This window comes from Pleurodeles waltl, chromosome 6 (assembly GCF_031143425.1).
Source record: "Pleurodeles waltl isolate 20211129_DDA chromosome 6, aPleWal1.hap1.20221129, whole genome shotgun sequence".
NCBI lineage: Eukaryota > Metazoa > Chordata > Amphibia > Caudata > Salamandridae > Pleurodeles > Pleurodeles waltl.
Window position 1 is genome coordinate 1,579,859,315 of NC_090445.1, and position 19,743 is coordinate 1,579,879,057.

Here is a 19,743-nt window from a genome sequence, read left to right on the forward strand (position 1 = left end):
AGGGGGACTACTGCCCATGACACGGGTAGTGCAGCCCCCCCCCCCCGTTGCCCCACTGCACTTGTTCTACGCCAGCATTTTCATGGTGGTTGACCCACCATGAAAAGGCTGGCGGAGAACAAGGTTGTAATCAGCAGGGTGGTGCTAAGTTCAGCGCCGCCCTGGCTGATTGCAACCTGAACCGCAGTCAGCCCGTCGGGATCTGAGATCCCGGAGGGGATGGAGGGAGGTTGGCAGGTATGCCTGCCAACCTTGTAATGTGGCAGTCAGACCGCCACAGCCGCAACGGTCCGACAGCCACTGCGAGACTGGCAGTCTTCAGACCCCCAACCTCGTAATCTGGCTCATGGTGTGTTTGCAAACAAGAAGCATAACAGTATAATTTTTTTGTGAAAGTAAACACTAAAAAGCAGCTGGTAGTTTGCTGCAGAAAGATACTGGAATCAGTTTAATGTAAGTCAAAGTTTAGAAAAAATGCTATACCTCTGAATTTGTAGAAACATGCAGAGAGAGACTGTTTCCTGTAATGACTCTCAACGTGCAAAAAGTAAAATTTCATATATTTCTCCTTTCTTCTGATCACTGGTCATATTAGGAAAGATCAGAAGAAGGAGAAAAACTTATAATTTTCATTGTTTAAACTGCAGCTATATTTATGCTCTCTCAACTGCCTTTCACCATGGCTGCTATCACTGACAACAGGCATTAGGATGTAGCAAATCAACTGTAATAACTTATTACAGTTGAACATTTACATACTTTTGTATTATGGACACTACACCTCAACTCTAATAAGGCTATTAAAAATGATCTTTTGTTTAGGAATTACAGACTTCCATGTACTATAGCTTAATGGTATATAGGAGACTGCAATCTCTTTATAAAAGCCTGTCTCTAATTTCCTTATTAGAGGCACCTTGTGTTGTCCCAGATCACCTGTTATATAGAAATGACAGGGTATTACAGTTGAGATCTCACATCACAACGCTTGCTGCCAGTGTCCACAGCCACAATGAAAGGCCTGTCCCGGAATATAATTAGAGCTGCAGTTTAAATAAGGAAAATGAGAAATTGATTTTTCTTCTGATATCTTTACCTAAAAAGAAAAAAAGTGATCCGAAAAAAGAGATATTTATGGCTACATGTCTATTATTTTCCATGAAGTGAGTCATTTGGAGGAAAGATAGAATTTCTGCTTGTTTTAAAACAATCTCAGCCATATTGTTTTTAAACCTACTTTTAATAAACAGATTCTTATGTCTTTTTTACAAATATTACTATTTGCTTTTTGCACTACAGATTTTGTCTTTATTCTTCTTGTCTGCTATGAACACGAAAGAGCTAGGCACCAAGGAACTAACGGTTTGTTGGAATTGGGATTTTGTGAACATGTACTGTATGGAATATTATACCCAATGTGTCCTAAGAGCTCCATGACTTGGCCTTCGACCTTGTTCTTCTATATTGGCGGGGAACTCCTTGATTACATTCAATATCCTTGTAATATATGTCAGGGAGTACTTTATCTCCTACATGGACACTTGCAATAAATGGATGGCAATATACCAAATGTCATTATCACAGCCTACCTGTAACATATCTACTAACCTAAAATTAGAACTTTACATCAGTGCTCTTCGGTTATAAGTTATAACTAAAGAGTTTTTATTTCTAAATTTCTCCTTCAAGAAAATGCAGTCCGCAAGAAAGGCAAGACAATGTGCAAAAAAGGTCACCACTTTAAAAAAAAAGAGAAAATTTAACCAGCAGTAGGGATTCACTTAGTTATGGTGCTGAATGATTCCAAAACCCCCAAATTTTAGGTCTCGCTAAACAAAGCTTTAGCTGTCTAATGAAAGGTATTGTCATCATATAAGGCACAAGCCACACAACACATCACATACGTACAGAAAAGGGCTTTTGGACACCCTTCTTCAGACACTACCCCCAGTGGATATAGCTGGCTTTTGGAACTGGCTGACTGTTCTGTCCATCAGCATTGATATCGACATACAACATTTTCTGCATGTGGACATGTGAGGAGTAAAGTCTCTTGTCATTTTCAGTCAGGAAGCCCTGCCGCTATTCAGCCTTACCAAATGTGTGCACTGGCATTTCTGTAGCATGCATCTGTCATGACATGGGAGCTCCAATGTGAACAAGCATCGGTAGAATCAATAGGTCAGCTTTAACTTTTTAAAGGTGTAACATATTGACTTTGCCAATGCCTGCTTTTAAATTCATGAACCGTTCTCTGGAAATGTAGTGTATGTTGTGCCTGGAAAAAAAATCTTGTTTCATTACAACTATGTCAACAATGAGAGAGTTAAGTTTTCAGTTTCCTTTTTTATTTGATTTTGTTGACTGAAAATTCCGTCATTGTAGCACAGGGAGATAGTGTAGTACACTGATGTAGTTAATTACAAAAAGGAGGACTTCGGCAGTTCTGATAATTACTTAATTTCAGCTGCTTAAAATATGCTGCTGATTGGGTTGTTTACTTTTCAACCATTTATTTGATTTGAAACTATTTTTTTCATAAAAGCTACACAAAACTGTGATTTAAGAGTGTTAGTGATGGTGTTCACATTTGTTATAAAGAAAAAATTGCTACTACAATGCAGAAGGATAGTGCAACTCATCTCCTAGCTGTGCCATTATAAATGAAATCATCAGCCATCCTTTTACCTCTCTTCAGTCACTGAACTCCTCAGTCTCTCGCAGTACCATTATAATATGAGGGGAGATACTTTATTCCACATATTAGTAATCTATAATATTTGCATATAATATTTGCATCCACAATATTTGTCACAACTTTCCAACAAGAAGGCCTGGATATGTATTTTGCAATTTTGCATACCATAATGGTGCTTGATTCACAGTTATGGGCCCCAGACTCTGGTGCGCAATACAATTCTAGGCTCAGCAGAAAGTGTCACCTGCGATTCATTAGGGGTATGTCGGGAGCTCCGCTCTGCTGGTGGAGCTAATTGAGTCTTTGGAACTCCACACTCTGCTTGGAGCATGGAGTTATCCAAAAAACTCTGCTAGTCCCGACAGCGGAGCGGAACACACCAGATGCACGTTGCAGCCTAGTATGGGCTGCACAGAGCAGACGCAGACAGTCTTCGCTTACAATGTGCAGACCATAATTGGGCTGCAGCTGCACCGTAGCAGTGCCAGAGGGAGGCATTCACTGAAGAAGACTCGTCGCAGTCAGACAACGAGGAGAGAAGGACCCCCGGGAAGATCCAGGTATGGATTTTGTTGTCGTTGTTTGTGCACACTGGTGCACAAACAAGGACTGTAGCGGCAGCTTTCACAGGCCTAGCAGCTTTCACTGCCTACAGCCCTGGCCTGAATTCAGGCACCATATCTATGGAATGGTGCAAGCCGGTGCAAAGGGTAGGCTAGTGTAAAAAAAATGACGTTAGCCAGGTGGGGCTGGCGGTATGGAAGAAGGGGGTTTTGCACCAAAAAAAGACGTTAGGCAGGTTAGAGTAAAAAAAAAATGACTCTAACTTGCCTAGCGTCATTTTCTGATGCAAACCTATCCGTACCACATGACTCCTGTCCTAGAAAAGACAGGGGTCATGCCCAACACCCCAATGGCAAGCACAGGGGGACCAGGGTCCCCTGGGCATGGCCATTGCACCCTGTGCCATGTATGGGGGCCCATTTCAGGGGCCTCTATGGTACTTTAAAAAAAAAATACTTACCTGTTCTTATCTGTACTTACCTGGGATGGGGTCCCCCATCCTCCGCTGTCCCTCTAGTGTGGGTGGGAGTGTCCCTGGGACCTGGGGAGGGCACCTGTGTGCTTATTCCATGGTTTTCCACCATGGAAATAGGCCCACAGGTCCCCTAATGCCTGCCCTGACCTAGGCGTTAAATAATGGTGCAAAGCAAGCTTTGCACCATTATTTGACCCCTCCTTCCACCTGTGCGTGATTTTAGCACATGGGGATAAATATGTTGCTAAGGCCATAGAGTCATTTTTTGCACGGAAACACCTACTTATCATCTCATTGATGAAAAGTAGGTTTTCACATCCAAAAAATGACTTTAACTCCATAACTTTAGTGCTAGATGGGTCTAGCGCCAAAGTATAAATATGGAGTTAGTTTTGCACCAAATTTGCATCGAAAAAAATGACGTAAATTCGGCGCAAAACAATTATAAATATGCCCCAATGTCTTTTGTATCAAAACAGTCCAACATAAAAAGAAAAGGTTGTAATGTACCTGCAATTTTTTTCAAGTTCGAACTGATGTGAGTGGTGAGAGAAGAACTTTGCACCATATAATTGCGTTATCATGTCAGCAATGTATGGACCTGGATGGCGTTCTCATTCAATTGCCTTGTTTGCCTGATGCATGTCAACACATATAGGAACAACTCCTTCACTTCCACTGTGAGAGAAACCGATGGTGTTGGAAATGTAGAACGCTCAATAATTTCATGTTTGAGCAACGATTCAAGTTCTTTTTCAACAAGTTCTTGTTATAGAAAAGCAATTTGTCTATGTCTCTGATCAACAGGAAGGTCATCCTCATTAATATGCAGCTTTACTTACATAGCCTTCTGTTTTCCTAAACTATGAAACAACAAAGGGAATTGACTTACTATTTTGCCATGAACATTCATGTTGTAATTCACAGAAGTCAGCCCTATGTCAGCAGCTGTGCTGAAACTGAGTATACAGGCAGTTGACGCTGTACCTTGAAGCATATGGATGGGTGCTTCCACCTTTGTTTTCTTGTGTTTCATTGTTGCTTCAAATGAACCTTGACTTTTTATGGACGTTGACGCAGCCCATGTATACACTTTGGTTTTCCATGGCATAAACCACAGTAGTTGAAATAGTTCATTGTATTTCTCTTCCGGCTTTATGTTTATTGATGCATCACTGTTGATAATGAAAGGTATCGTACAACCATTTATTTTCAATGTAAACTTTGCACAGTGTTTGAATGATTTCTGTGCTTTGGCATGTCAACTTTTCTTTGAAATTTTTCTTCAAATGCAGTCAGTCCAACATGTGCACATTTCTCTGAGGTAACATCCACATGGCAGAACCATCTTCCTCACTTTCACTTGATATTAAGACAGAAAAACTGTTTGATGATGATTTAGATGATAATCAACTTCGTTTAGTGTCAATTTGCCTGAACTGATTTAGCCACTTGGCCTTGTGGGCGTGTATTGAGCGTTGCTTCTGGAACATTTCTGGCTGCCATTTTGTCTTTGTGCTGTGATGCATTAAGGCCCATATTTATACTTTTTGATGCAAAACTGCGCTTGTGCAGTTTCGCACCAAACAGTATAGCGCCGGCTTGTGCCATCCAAGATGCCAGCTGGGCACCATATTAATGGAATGGCGCAATATGGCTCAAAGGGTGGGCTAGCGTAAAAAAACAAAAATTGACGTTAGCTGGGTGGGGGTGGTGGTATGGGAGAAGTGGGGTTTTGCACCAAAAAATGACGTTAGGCTGGTTAGAGTAAAAAAAGATGACTCTAACCAGCCTAGCGTCATTTCTTGGCGCAAATACCTGATGACTCCGGACTTATAAAAGAGAGGAGTCATGCCCACCACCACAATGGCCAGCACAGGGGACAATGATCCCCTGGGCATGGCCATTGCACCCAGTGGCATGTAGAGGGGCACAGTTTAGGGCCCCAAATGGCATTTTAAAAAGTTTTAAAAATACTTATCTCTACTTACCTATACTTACATGGGGTGGGGTCCCCATCTCCTGGTGTCCCTCTGGTGTGGGTGGGGGTGTTCCTAGGGCTTGGGAAGGGCACCTCTGGGCTCTGTCCATGGTATTTCACCATGGAAATGGGTCTGCAGGTCCCCTAACGCCTGCCTTGACCCAGGGGTGAAATAATGGTACCAAGCAGGCTTAGCGCCATTATTTAGGCCCACCTCCCTCCCGTGCACCATTTTTGCATCTGAGGATAAATAAGGTGCTAGGACCTTTGAGTAATTTTTTGAACGGGAACGCCTACCTTGCATCTCATTGACGCAAGGTAGGTTCACACATCCAAAAAATGACTTTAACTCCAATATTTTGGAGCTAGACTTGTCTAGCGCCAAAATATAAATATGGAGTTAAGTTTGAGCTGAATTAGCGTAAAAAAAAAAAAGCTAATTCCGCCCAAAGCAAGTATAAATCTGGACCTTAATTTTTCCTTTGCTTTACAAACCATCACAAAATGGTTCTCTTTCCCACAGCCTGTACATGTCTGTCCAATGGCAGGACATTTACTTTTGTGTGGAAACCAAAATCCATATCTAAAACATAACTTCTTTTTAAGGGTGGACACCACTTTGTGTAATCAGTCTTTTGCTTTGGCTTACTTTTCACACTCATGACTCATTCACTCTGGGCACATCTGGCCTCCATGTCAGCAGCTCATCTTTTAGCACACTCTTCAGCTCTGACAGCTGTTAACATTTGCTCCAAACTGAGAGTTTTTCTCATCATTCAGCGTCTGAATGAATCCAACAAGAATCCATCAATAACTCTAAGACACATACCTTCTTCATCACTAAATTCATTGAACGTACAGTGTTTGATGAGTGTATCAAGTCTCTCTACAAATTCATTGATGGTTTCACAAACATATTAGCTATCTTTATGGAAAATATATATTTCATAATCAAAATTTGGTCCCGGATTGAATTTGTGATTCAATTGTGCTTTAATCTGACAGTATGTGACTTCTTTGTCAGTTCTCAGCATTTTCTTTATGACTTCTTTCACACCATCATTAGCAAGACTGTTCAGATATTTGATATTTTCAGATATTTTCTGTTATCATTCTCTTCAGGTGCAGCAATGAAATCATCAAATGTCTCTATACAAGCAGTCCATCTATCGCCAATAATTTGATTTTCGGTAGTATCGAAAGGTGGTGGTATTGGTTTCAGGAAGACAGTAGCATTGTAAATCAATGTGGAGCTTACTGATGTTGAGGTCAGCCTGCTGTTTGACTCTGTTTGGTAATCACGTCTATGCAAGCTTTCTCTAGGGTCCTTTGACATGCTGGCCTCAGAACCATCCTTAACATTACGGGGAACTGTGGCTTCTTTCTTAGCTGCCATCTGAAAAAGTATTCCAAAAGTCGCTATCGGCTCTTAAGTAGGCCCGGGCATAGAACTCCTCTCTGCCGACAGAGTTTGCAGAAATAGGGCACTCAGCACTACACAGAGTAACGTGGAGTTCCAGATTTCTGCAGTCCGGCGCAGAGATGAGTTTGTTTGTGCATGCAAGATTGGGTTTTTGTGCTCTCTTGCGAGCTCCAAGATACTCCTGGGTCACTAGCAAGCACTCCGAGACTTTGCATGTGCTCGTGTTGTTTTCAGACATGCAGAGAGACCTCAGGTATACTCGTGCTGCTTCTGGCCACAAGGGTGGCCAAAACAGTATTGTGCACAAGTGCAAATGAATCTGGAGTAGATTTTCTACTCGAGATAACTCGAAATCTAGTCAAAAAGTGTTTTGTGAGTGGATTTGATTCCCCAATGGACCCTTCAATTTGTTTTTTAGTGTGAGAAGCCTTTTTTTCAAACAGGAAGGAAGTGCCCCAGAGACTCTAACTTCCTGTTCCTGTTCAGCAGGCTCCTCCCAGCCACTTTTCATTTGGACTTCGAGGTGGAAGGATCACTCTCTTTGTCTCCTGAATATACCTTTGGATTTTATTACTTTTTTTGTGAAATCACACAAGTTCCAAAATATTGAATAAGGGTGTTGGTTGTTTGCTTGGGCATGCATCAATATTTTTTTCTACTTTAATTTGATTTAAAACAATTATAGTGGTGGGCGTTTAAGTGTGGACCTAGTTATTTATTTTTGCATCTTTTGTGAAGGAACATTGTTGCAGTGCTTAGTAGTACCTGTCCTTTTCTACAGGTTTGTAACATTTCCAATATTATTTTACTATGTGGCCAATATCAAAAGGGCCGTCTAGCCAAGAGGCCCAATCCCAGTAGTCATTAGTGCATGAAATAAATATTTCAGTGGTTTAAATGTAATTTAGGGCAGGGATGACATTGGATTAAATTAAACATTTTGGCTATTGTTTGTATTTCATTTTTTTGCAAAAAGTGTATCTGTTGTGTGGTATTGTTTGATGGGATAGGAGGATGTGTGTACTGTTGCTGTGAAATTTTTATAGCTCAATTAATTTTCGTGTTTTGCATTGCTGAACTAATGTTAGTGTTTTCTTCAGTGTTACTACCATGCGTCCTTATGGCCAGTGTGTGTGTGTGTGTTTGTCATCATCCACCATGTGTCTTTGTTCTCCATGCCGTGCAGCAAGGGGCCATTTTGTGTAGTCTATGTCCGCATACTTGCATGTGTCCTTGTTAGCAGTTGTTTTGTGACCATGTGGCTGGTGGTCATTTTCTGCCTGCAGCCAGTGGGTCTTTGTTATAGCCTTGAATGTGTTCTAATTTGTTCTCCTTGCTCCTTGTGGTTGTTGTTTGACCATGTGGCTGGTGGCCATTTTGTGCATGCAGCCATTGTTCCTTTGACATAGGCTTGCATGTGTTCTTTCTTTGTTCCCCATGCCTTCATGCTCCTTGTTGTTATTGTTTGACCATGAGGCTGGTAGCCATTTTCCACATCTAGCCAGTGCCCCCTTGACATTGGCCTGCACGTGTTCTTTGTCTGCCATGCCTCTTTGCTCCTTGTTGCTGTTCTACCATGTGGCTGGCAGCCATTTTGTCCATCCAGCCAATGTCCCTTTACCATAGGCGTGCATGTGTTCTTTGTTTGCCATGCCTCCTTGCTCCTTGTTGCTGTTTTACCATGTGGCTGACAGCAATTTTGTGAGTTCAGCCAGTGTATCTTTGCCATATGTTTACAAACAACCATCATTAATTATTGATCATTTGTTTATTTTAAAATTATATTTAAATTGTTTATTTTCCATTTTAATTTTACTTTTTTATACTATCATTTTTATTTTTATTTCATTTTTGTATTTAACTTTTTTATTTATTTTTTGTTTTAGTTTTTTATTTACATACATTTTTTTGTATTTAACTTTTTATTTTAATGCTTAATTTAAAAAAAATTATTGTCTTGTTTCTTTAAGTTTTTTTGGAGTGTTTAAAAAAAAAAATTGTTTCCATTTTATTTAATTCTGCATTTTGACTTGATCCATATATCCATCCACATCCATTTCTCCATCCATCCATCCACCAAAGGCACAAAGCCGCACTACAACATTCAGTTTCTTTAGTTGTATAATAATTCCATTTCCTCCTGGACATGCTGCGGGACACTTCAGACACATTGGCAGCATAAGTAATTTTTTAATGATTATTCCATTTCCCCTGGACCACCTTGCCGCCATAGGTTTTTTAAGGATTATTCCATTTACCCATGCACCTCTCTTTGACAACCACAGATGTCTCCTTTAAAACAGATGGGGATAAAGCAAAGAGTTATATCTGCATGTTGTGCTGCCTGACTTCTAATGACAGTTTATGGTATGGTTTGGCCTTACAATGTTTGAGTAAATTGATATTTATTACATAAGTAACTGACCACACTAAGATTGCACTTGTCTGTACTATTTCAACCTGCAACAATGCCACATTTCACTAACTACATGTTGTTCTTGCTTGGTTGCTTTTAGGTGCACAAGAGAAAAGATTTCACATTACTGCCAAAGAGAAGGCCTGTACAGTTACATCAGTCCTTCAAACTATTCTGCTTGTGCATCTTAGTGGCACTGCCAACTTAGAGCTTAAGATAGCCCCAGATAAAGTTGCTCTCAAGAAAGTGGTCCATGAGAAGAAGAAGCTTTCCACCAGTGGTGTGCCAATCGCAACCTCTTTCAGGAGATGCATGCCTACCACTCTAGCCTCGGGGGAGGAACCTCAGAGCAGCACTACTGCATCAACAGCACCACCCTAACCTGAGCTTAACACCATGTATGTCAGTAAGGCAGCCACTGCAAACAAGGCAACGCCGATGAGCAGTGACGTTGAATTGGATTTGTTCTTCGCAAAGTAGTACCCAATCCTTTCAGGAAACAAAGCCAAGTGGACAGCAGCCACAAGCAAGAAACTTCTCTTTTAGAATCAATGGCTCCCAGATCTCAAGCAAGAAAAAGGAAGGGTACTACTCCACCTTCTTCTCCAAGCACCACTTCTGATGACAATGATAGAGACATTGAGTGGGCCCAGGAAGAGTTTGGTAGAAACCAGCAAATGCAAGGGGAAAGATAAGTTCCAAAAAGCCTTAGAATCATAAGGGTATGATTAGGAGGATGATGACGACAAGCCAGTCATTATGGAAGATGCCACAGGGGAATCTGACATTACAATCCAACCTCCTGCGAGGGATGTGACACAGGGAAAGGAAACCAAGAGAGGAAAGAATAAATAAAGGAATAGAGCAAAGGGGATGTTTCATTTAAAAAAGGGGTCATTGAAGTAACATATAAAGTAAGTGTTTTAGAGTGGCAAAAACCACGTGCTTACATTAACTAAGTAAAATTAAATATAAGGCAATTTGGTAAGGATAAGTACATCTGTCCAAGAAGCGCTTCGTTTCCCCAGGTTACTGACTTATCATTATACTCCTTACAACTATTACTGACTGGATACCATCGATGGTATGTTTTCTTAGTAGTTTGTTCCATTTACTTAACTTGACACTTGGATGGCCCCCCTCCCCTCTCTCTTGGGATTTCACTTTTCATTGGATATATACTCACATTTTACGTATATACTTCTATACAATATATTCCGATTCTATTTCTAATTAACTCATCGTTTGGTCCATTTTTACTTATCCTTCACAATATATTTCTCTTCTTGCATGGAATGGAACATGCTTTGCACGGGCCTATTACTTCTATTAATGTGTTGGTACACAGTACTTTCTCTTTTGATTCACTTCTATAATTTGTAACTTTACACTTGCCCACATAGTCAACCCCTTTTTGTGCAATGAAAAGTATAGTATACACATGTTTTTTTGGTTATATTACAGCCCTGAAGAAGCCCTTCTATTGGGCAAAACGCATTGGCTGTTCATCCTGAGTATTATTCAATTTGTCCATGGATTACTCTTTGTTCTAACTCATTTCATCTACGGAATTGTGTGGAATCAACACTTTGGACTTGTAATGAAATATTAAAAACAAGGTCTGTTCATCTGCACTGCCAGAGCATCGGACTTTTTCTTTTTCTTTTATTATATATTTACTTGTATATAATGCGGTGCACCGCCTCTTAGAGTATTTTCCAGTGGGGCTGTCCTAGCCCTGTTTTGTTCCTTTTTGCAGCAGGAACTTTGGTGAAGTTGCACGCTCACTGAAACTTATTAGCAGCATTGTTGTCTTCTATTTGTATTTTCTAACTATTGGGTATCAATAGGGGTGGTGAGTTGTCTATGAGCTTGCTGCAATTCTTGTTTGTCTGCTCCAGAAGATTATTGATTAAAAGACTGCCAGTGCTAATGCCAAATTCCAATGTGTTGCTGCTTGCTACCAATGGAGGGGATAATATTTTGTTTAACCACCATGCTTGGATTGGAAGAGGTAACTACTAACTATTGCACCAATGAGTGGTGATATATTGAGTGACTGTGAGTGATGATTGAAGATGTATTTGGTGGCTGAAATTCATTCTGATGATTTGCAATGTTTGGGGGATGACGGTCGTTGTTTTTTCCTGAAAGTGATTGATCTTTCAAATTAGTAGAATTTACCTGCAGGGCCCACTCCTTTTTTCTGGTTCTTCAGACCAGACCAGTCACTTTAGTTACCAAACACAAATCTACACAAAGTACTCCAGTTCTGTTTCTCTATTTGTTCTTCAGCTGCAGTGCACTTGACTACATAGGTCTACCTTGCTCGGTTTTGGACTGGGACTAAGTTCCTCAGAATCAGGAGGAGGAGGATGGAGAGACTTAGGGCGGGATTAACTCAATGGCTAGAAGAAGAAAGTTATGGACTTCAAAAGAGAAACCATGATGATGGGGAAGACTTTGAGTCCTAGTACTGGAGAGAGGTGTGTTGTTGGGAAATGCTGCTGAGTATGTGTTTTTTGCATTGCTGGCTCGAATGTCAAACTCCTCTTTTGTTCTTGCTCTGACTATGAGTCTTCTTGGTACACTCCTGACTCCTCATGGAGCTTACCTTGCTTTCTTTTGTCATTCTCCTTTACTCTATAATACAGTTACTGTTTTTTTTTCCAATACACACACTTTCTCCTAGTCCTTTCCTGCATGAACAAAACTTGGTGTAAGCTCAAGACTCCAGCTTACCTGCCAGACAGGTTCAGCCAGGCACCAAAGAGTGATGGACATTCCAAGAAGAACGGAGATGCACTGCCCCATTTGGCAATACAGTATCATTTTACTTTTAGCAATCATATTTTTAGAACTGGTTGGGTTAAATTCAATCCCCTATAACTTGTATTTTTGAAATCTGGAAGCCATAACAATTTCAAATGTACTATCTTGGGTCTCTCTGGGGCTGAAGGACTGTTTTATTTGAGTTCATTCGGTCTAAGATCTAGACCATTTAGAGTAACAAAGATAACAGTCATACATGATAAATAGTATTTGTTAAAAAAAACAAAATAACAATATAAAAACAGTAGTAATCAGGACAGTATAACAATAAGATCAACAAGACTAGGTATTTGGTTGTAGATAAAAAGTACAATAAATAAGACATGGCTAAAAATGTTAAGAGAAAAAAGATAAAAGCTAGGATATAAAATTCTGTCTAACATACCAATGTGTGCAATTATTTTCCTGTAAGACCTGGCCCTCGTCAATCCTCATATAGAGGGCAGCAAGTTCCTGCTAAAAAATTCCTACTGATGCTACTAAAAAATAACAGTTGAGACTCCTTCTGTCGACTAATGACAGGATGGCTCACATGCCCTTTGTAACAATAAGCCTACGCCGGATGTACCAGGCCTCCGCAAAAAATTTGGTAACTGTGATAGCTACCACGGAGGATGAGTCGTATGTACAGATTCTGGTGGCGTTTGCTCTATCATGTAATGACATATTTTTACAGAGGGGAATGATCCACCTCCCTCTGGAACTCTTATACTAAGGGCAGAAAAATCGGATATGCTCTATTGTTTCTTTGCAATTTTGGTAAGAGATACATCTATCATTTGAAGCGATGTTAGATGACCAGTGAGCCGTAAAACCATTAATAGGCAGTGTACCATATCTTAGTTGGAGATATAAAGCACGGGCGTACGGAGGCATGGGAAGGTTCAAGAAGTTCTCAGGCCAGGGCTCGTGCTTGAGTTGGAGAAATTCCATTGTTAGCCTGCCCGCCCCTTTTTGGTGCAAAGAGTCTTTGTTTACTTTCTCCCAATATCTTTTGTGACAAGTTTCCTTGCATTATCGGGGATTTGATCCGGATATTTCCAGTAGGAAGGAAAACCTATTTTGACCCAGGCAGATTTCATTTCCTTCAACCATGGAATTTTCTCCAGTGCCTGGGGGGTGGCTATGAGCTCTCTTATAGCCAACCTATATGGTTCGAGTTCAACAGATTTCCATAAACGAATCCAATAGGAGAGAGGCCTTAGGGCTGCTGTGGTTTTAATACTGTTTAAACCTAGGTCAAGCCTTAGAGGGGTCATTGGTGAGCCCATACCTAGCCGGGCAATCTGCCTAAGGAAATGGTTTTCCTTGATTTGCAGAGTATCGAGGTTTTTGTGAGACCCCCAAAGTTCCACTCCATAAAGGGCCGCCGCTCTGATTTGGACATTGTAAATCTCTGCTAGTATGTTCAAGGGGGGACTCGGAGCCCTTCTCGATCTACGGACAAGGGCCCTACCTCTCTGGCATATAATGAGAGCCCCTTTGTCAATGGCTGCCTTCCATTTGCCTATGGTCGATAGTCTGAAACCCAAATAGTCGAACTCTTCTACTTTCTCCAATGGAATCGAGTTCATTTCTATGCTAACGTCGATCGTTTCTTGGAGGTACTATATATCATGAGTTTTGTTTTCTTAATGTTTACGTCCAGCCCATAGTCACTACAAAAAACACAGAATTGGTTGATCAGGTTTTGGATTCCCATTGGCGATTTAGATATCAAAATTGTGTCATCTGCATATAGCAGGCACGGGATTTTTTTCCCAACCAATTTAGGTGAATCATTTATACAGTTCTGTAAGTAGTGGATGCAATTATTGATATATAGCAAAAAAAGAGTGGGTGCCAGGACACATCCCTGTCTAACTCCTTTTTTAATAGCTACGGGGTCAGTCAACTCGCCCCCCTGGCCACATCTAATTTGAGCGAAAGTATTTTCATGCAGTTGAGCAATGAGTTTCAGGAGACCAGATGGCACTCCCATATTTGATAATGTTGACCACAGCAGGTTCCTGGGGATCAAATCAAATGTGGCTCTGAGGTCTATGAAGACCACATAGAGATTACCCCTCCCCAGGTCAACATTCTTCCATTTTATTGACATGAATTTTAGGGCTTGGTCAACTGTACTCACTGCAGGTCTAAATCCTGCTTGTAGGTCAGAAAGAGCTTCGGACTCCATAATCCATTCCTCAAGATGGAGCAGAAGATGCTTTGCATAGATTTTTGGGGAGTTATCAAGGAGACTAATCGGACGATAATTGGCAGGGATGTTCGTATTTCCTTTTTTAAAAATGGGTACTATTTCAGCCCCTTTCCAAGTGGGTGGAGCGGGGGCACCTGCTGCAATTGCATTGCAGATAAGGTTGAGATATGGTGCCCATATGTCTGGTATTGATTTGTATAGATCACCTGGAATCTTATCTGGGCCAGGGGCCTTTCCCCATTTCAATGAGTCTATTGCTGCTCTTGTTTCGGTTAGAGAGAATGTGATCGGGGTGGTCTCGTGGTTTATTGAGGCATCAGCTGCCCACAGAAATGCTTCAGATGGCCCATTGTATAGTTGCCCAAAGTGCTCTACCCATGATGCTGAGAGAATTGAGGAGCCAGGTGCGGCAGGGGAATTGCTACAGTCATCAGTTATTAGTTTCCAGAACCTAGATGTGTCATTAGATTTAGCAGTCTCCAAAATAATAACCCATCTGGCCTCTTCCCAGCTTCTGCGTGCCTTAGAACATTCCTTCTTGTAAACTTTTCTGGCTGTTCTTAACAGCCCAACATGGCCATCTTTTATTGCTTCCAGGAGAGACAGTTGTGCTTCTCTGCAACAATTGTCAAACCAAGGAGCGCAGTGCTTTTTGTTAGGATTATTAAGAAACTTTTTTGTAAAAAGATGCTTTAAAGATTGGAACAAGTCAGTGTGGGCTGCTAAGACTCTGTCACCCTCCCCATTCTCATTTAGCCGGATCATACACTCCATCTGGTTGGCAAGCAGGTTGTAAATAGATGCCAAATGTTTAGGGGAAGAATTAACAGTTTCCCATTTTAGGTTACGTCTGTTGTTAGTTAGAGCCAGCTGGGAGGCATGGATCTTAGAATAGGGCACATTAAACAAAGGAAAAAGTCCTCTGGTCGATAAACTCAACGGGTCATGATCGCTCTCAATTTGCTTTTGGACCCTCATATCGAACATGTGGCTCCACAGTCGGATGTCGAGAAGTATATAATCAATACGACTGCTGAGCCCTCCGCGCCTAAAGGTAGCCTGCAAATTTACATCCGAGCGCGAGCGACCGTTGCAAGCTCGGAGGCCATGGGCTAGTGTGATGTCGGCCAGTAAGCGCGCAGATCTATTCAACCTTGGTCTTTTGTTGGAGACTAGCTGAGGGATGCCCCAATGGGCATCCTCTTCTTTACATATTCCTTGGACTAGAGAATTAGGTTCAAAAGTGACATTAAAATCCCCTCCAATCAAAACAAAGAAGGAGGGATTGTTTTTGATAAAGCTGTCCAAAATGGACAGGACATCAGAATCAGCATGGGAGCTCACATTCCTGTTATAGATATTAATTAAAAGTAAAGGTCTCTCTTCAGAAATCGTTATTAATAGGGCTTGCAAGTCAGGGCAACCCGTATCTATTTCTTCAATCTTGGACCTAAGAGAAGTGTTGATCCACACAAGCAGCCCTCCCGATGGTCTCCCAGAAGATGACTTGCGTGCTGGAACCCAATAGCTTTTAAAGCCTAGTCTATATTTTGGTTCTAATGCCCACGTTTCTTGGAAGAGGCAGATCAGGTGATCATCAATAAGACTGCCCCATCCTGGACTTTGTAATTTGCTTTCCAACCCTGCTATATTCCAGCTGAGTATCTTATCGAGATCCTCTGTTTTTATGGACCCTGCTTTAGTCTGAGGATATTTCCCACAGGGGGAGGAACTGCTAGGAACCATACTAATTCCCTCAGGTATATTAGGACCAGTATCTTTCTCGCTATGAGTCTTGTGAACCTCGCTGGATGTGAGCCCGGCTATATATGAATTGGGTACGTTGGCCATACGGGTGGACCCCAGAATGTGTGGAACAGTTGACAGGAACGGAATACATTCCTCGCTGGCTTGGCTCGTAGTGCTTGTGGGTGATCCCTGGTTAACAGGATCTGCCAAGGTCGAAGGGGCAACAGAGTTAGAGATACTGAGGGCAGTAGGGTGAATGTCCTCAGCCTCACCATTGCTCGGAGCCACTTCCGAAAGGTCATCCCCTAGTCAGTCTATCTCAGAAAGAGATGACGAAGGGCGTCTAGGGCCAAGTGCAGGGATAGACTGTGTGTGGATAGCCGGGGGAGCCCCGTATAACATTGGCAGTTGTCTACTACAAGCTGGCATGGGAGGTGGATAAAACACTTGTAACCTGCAAAGGGAGGCTTTTTCAGTTATAGGATAAGGTCTATTAGCGTTTAAAAAGAGCCGTTGGACAAGGTCAGGAGAATTGAAGTTGATGACTATGCAGTCCCCTGAACCGACTTTCGCTAGGGAACCCACCCACCCTACCCTTCTCACCATCAGTATTGAGGGTGTCATGGAAAAAGCGAACCCTGCATTCACGTGCAACCAATGGATAACCTTGTTTTTAAGTTCGGTAAAAGATTCAGTGGAATGAGGTTTGAGTTCAGGAACATTCGATATAATGAGTACATAATGGCATGATTCTGGTGGCAAGTGGAGCACTTTTGGATCTGGCAGACCCCTGATCCTATCACTCTTCTGGTTTTCTGTTTGCGGGTGCTCCCAAATGGGGTTGCCATCTCCCGGATTAGTTACTGAGTTATTCTATGGGGCGGTTCCTTTTAAAAGGGGAGCTGAAACCATATGGGGCTTATTCATTAAAATACTAGCTGTTTTGACAGAGCTGGGCCAATCTTGGTTTAAAGAGGAAAGAGGGATTTTGGCTATTTGGCCAGTGGGTCTGTTGGCAGTGATGAGGTCATGGTTGGCAAGGGGGTGGGATTGAATTTCTGTGGGTGGAGCAATTTTAGGTGGCTGGCTATTGATAAGGCTTTCCAATTTGTCCTCAATTGGAGGCGGGTTAAAATTGGAAGAAGTAGTTTTGAAAGCTCATCTCTTATGAAATCCCTGGTGTACTCATTTGCATGGCACTCGTTTGTGTTGTGTAAGGGGATTAATACCGTGTCCTTATTAGAATGTTGAGGCATGTTAGAGGGGCTCAAAGTCCTAGATCGTTTGTTTTTAAAAGCGGGTTCCCTTCGTTTCCTTTTTCCTTTGGTATTGGGATCTGCTAAGGTGAGGGGGCCTTCATTTGAGGGACTCTGGGCCAGCAGAATTGGTGCAGCACGGGTGGTAATTACAATTGGGGTTTCGTCCTGATTCTCCTGGGAGTTTTTAGAGGGGGAAGGGAAAGGGGTAGTCAGTACAGACTGTAATTCTGTTCGCGGGGGGCTGTGGGGCTGAGCTATCATGAACTAGGCTGTTGGTTGAAGAAGGGGGGGCAGCTAAGCGTCGCTGCACTAACTCTATTTCTTTTTCAAGTTCCCCTACAGCCTTTTGCAGAAAGCCATCTAAGGTTCTGTTAGAATGCTGCTTTCCTTCCAAGCCACCCCCACGTCGATGGCCCATTATTCTTTGAATCAGGGGCCTTTAATGAGCCCCCGGCTTATAGGGGTGTATAGGCCTTTGGGACCCAGCCACTGACACTATAGTTTGATTAATAGGCTTCTCAGACCCTACTGTTAACAAATCCCAAAGACAAGACCACAGTGAGATGCCCAAAGCGTATATATATCCTTGCCCAACCACTTATCGGGCGCAGACAGGCGCAGAGCGGGTAATGAATTATGGGCTCCAACCCTTGGAAGAAGAAGAATGGTGCCGCCTCCTGCCACCCTCCAAGAAACGTAATTCAATAAGCAGTTATAAAATGAACTGGGATAAATTCAACTGAGTACACGGAGAAACCTGCAAGAATCCGGTTTAGGTTAATAGTTTTCCACGTGCTTGATGGGGCCTGGAGCTCTATGGGAGGACTACCCACGCACCGAGGAGAGGAACTTAGGATCTCCTTCAGGCAGCCATAAACAAGTTTGCTGTCTGGTCCACGTCTTTGGGTAGATGTCAGGGGGGTGGCCCATCCCTTGCTCTTCCTGGCAATGAAGGGCAAGGACGGGCCCGCCCTTGGCCCGGGCGCCGCCCGCGCGCGTCCCGCGCAGCGGGAGCGCGAAGTTAATTTAAAGGGCTCCTGCCCTGTGACACTCCTCCCGGCAGCAAACAGCGCTTCCCGCGACGGCGGGAGCGCGAAGTTAATTTAAAGGGCTCCTGCCCTGTGACACTCCTCCCGGCAGCAAACAGCGCTTCCCGCGACGGCGGGAGCGTGAAGTTAATTTAAAGGGCTCCTGCCCTGTGACACTCCTCCCGGCAGCAAACAGCGCTTCCCCTGACACCCTCAATACTGATGGTATTAACCTAAACCGGATTTAATTTAAAGGGCTCCTGCCCTGTGACACTCCTCCCGGCAGCAAACAGCGCTGAAGGACTGTTTGCAATGCATTTAACTGAACTGTGTCATACTTATTCATTCATCATTTCCTTCCACAACAGATTGATGATGGTGTGCTGCTTAGCACCCTAATGAAAATTTCCATAGTTTCTTTTGTGTAGTGTTTGTCTTTGTCACATCTTCCCCAAATGCCTGTCCTATCTATCCATTGAGCCCCTAAACCTCTCCCTCCGGGCTGTGTGATTTATTTAGGTGTGATTTAATCTTACACATAAATGGATCATGCACTTACTAGGGCTCATGTGGTGAAAACAAAACCAACTCACTGCACAACCTTCGATTACCTGAGCAATATTCCACAACGGCCCCATTAACATCATAATTCATGCCTTGTGTTGTGCGTTGCGTATACGCTTAATCTTGTCCAACTACTCTTGACTCTGAGCCCACTTCTCCTGAGTCCATGATTTCATTTCCTGAGTTTAGTTTTTAAATACTAGCGCCCCACCATTGCTCAGAAGATGTTTATATTGCTTGTTTTTATTGTAATGTCAGGTCTTCTTTGTTGTGTGTCAAAAACTGTCATTGTTGAAGTCTGTTCTCAGTCTTTCTAAATTTGTGATATAATGTGACCCACTAACTCTTTTCTTTCAATCTAGTTGACAGTGATGGATAAAACTTTGATTTATCCTATAGTTGGAGGTCACATAGGTGGGAGAGGCACCTCCTATCTTCCCTGTTAGCACGCTAACTTGCTACTACTACTACTACTACACCCATTTAAGATGCCACCTTGGGAAAACCTCTGAAGTAAGCTGGTCCCTTACTTCATCCATTCAAATAAGAGA